Source organism: Ceratina calcarata, unplaced genomic scaffold, assembly GCF_001652005.2.
Source record: "Ceratina calcarata isolate Rehan_Ccalc_2016 unplaced genomic scaffold, ASM165200v1 scaffold170.2, whole genome shotgun sequence".
NCBI lineage: Eukaryota > Metazoa > Arthropoda > Insecta > Hymenoptera > Apidae > Ceratina > Ceratina calcarata.
The window spans coordinates 3235-5194 of NW_017138358.1; positions in this window are offsets into that span (position 1 = coordinate 3235).

The window sequence follows — 1960 nt, forward strand, 5'->3', positions numbered from 1 at the left end:
GTTTGATTTTCGTACACAAGAGCGACTCATACGAATAAATAAAAGTCAATTTCAGAATTTTAGTCATCTACTAAAGAGGGGAAAGTACATAAAATCTACATTTAAAAAATCCTCAATATCTTTCAAGTTCTATTAACTCTAACTTGGTTTTCGTTTATGGTATTCGGTTTAAATAGATTAATTCAAGTGATGTCAAGTGCATCATCGATAGAAATCCATTTAAGTTACGATTCATTATGTTAAGATTAATTCATATTATATGGAATAAAATCATTATGTTATGTCAAGATTCTCTGATTATGTAGAAATTAATCGAAGGAATTCTGTTTCTGCCCTAAAAATTGGACTTATTTCCCAACCGAATATTTCTATTTCACACACAGAGTGTCGTAGAGTCAAAAATGGCTAATTGAGAGGATCATAATGAACAACAATTTCCTTATGCAAAATGCAAAATTAGGCTAAGTTACAGAGTTATTAACCATTAGCTTAGATTAACCAATGAGAGCGCTCGGTTGGCTCGTTTATACACGATAACTCTTGCGGACGAAGCCGTTAATAGTATTTTAGGGATTTTGCTGGAGTAACGAAACGAGGAGGCTAGAATTTATTGTTAGCGAGACAGCGGATGTACCACCTGTTTCGAGCGGGATTCCCATTGAACAAGTTAAATCGATTATCTCTGCCCAGTTGGCGACCTTATTCTCCTGCCGTTAACTTTCCCGCGCGTGTTCCACCGTAGACATTTATTAAGGCGTGCCCTGCACATTACCGTCGCGTTCCCCATTAAAAAGATACTCCTCTCGCTTTTGTATCTCCCCCGGTATTCCATACTTTCGGATTAATGAAGCAATAACGCGGTGACGCACGGCTGTTTCTCTTTTGCAAGATTCTCTCATTTATTCTGAATAGACCGAATTTCTTGCAAACTCACGTTTTAATTCATTTCTACAGATTTTTTTCGTTCTTCGAAATTATACACTGTGTCCGAACATTAATGGTGCAACCGAGACAGATTTTCTTGCACGCATTATAAATGCATAAAAATCGACAGTCCGGTTATAACAGTAATTTGTTCGATTAGTTATTAATGGATCCGAGCAGATGCAATTTATCTCGAAGATTAAAGCGATTTTTCACAGCCGGGGAAACTTCGTTGCATAGTAATTGCAATATCACGTCTTGCAAACTTGTACGAAGCACGTGCAAGGCAGCAGCAGCAGCAGCAATCTTGTTGCCATGGCGAGGTGCTACTCCGCCTTCTCTCTTCCTCTCGATTTTTTGCGGTTCCGAGAGAAATTTGCTATGTCTCGAAACCTCGTTTCTCTGCAACGTGGCGAACAGCCGTTGATGAAGTGACCGTCGACGACAATGTAAAAGAATCCACTCTGTTGTAATTAACTAGCTTCGATTTACGTTCGATCACTCTCTCCCTTCGTGTGCCTCCGATCACCATAATTGGAACAAGTCCGCGGGACTTCATGGACAAACTGGCACGCGACGACGAATCAAACGACTGAAACTCGCGGCGCAATTAATCATTTAATTGACTCTTTGGCTCGTAGCCCGAGGGGTTAATTAATATCGTATGAAATACAGACTTGCTTTCTTCTGTCACTGGTTTTTTTTTAACATTGTATTATTAGTAAGATTTCTGCTAGAAGTTTCAGAATTGTGAATTTCCTGATTGAAACTCTGCGTCGATCCCTCCAAAAATTAGTGCAATTCTGATGAACTCTAAACTGTGTCTTTCCTTTCAATTTTATTATTGGTTTCTCTTCTTTCGTTAACATCGAATTTGTAGTATCCGAAGGTAGAATTTCTCTGTTATTAATACTTGTCTGTTTTACTTTGTTGTACTTAATATTTCTCTGTTTTTATGATTAAGCCTCCAAATCTTGCTTTTTATTGTCTGCCTTAAATAACAATTGATGTTGATATTATTTCGACGATTTTACAA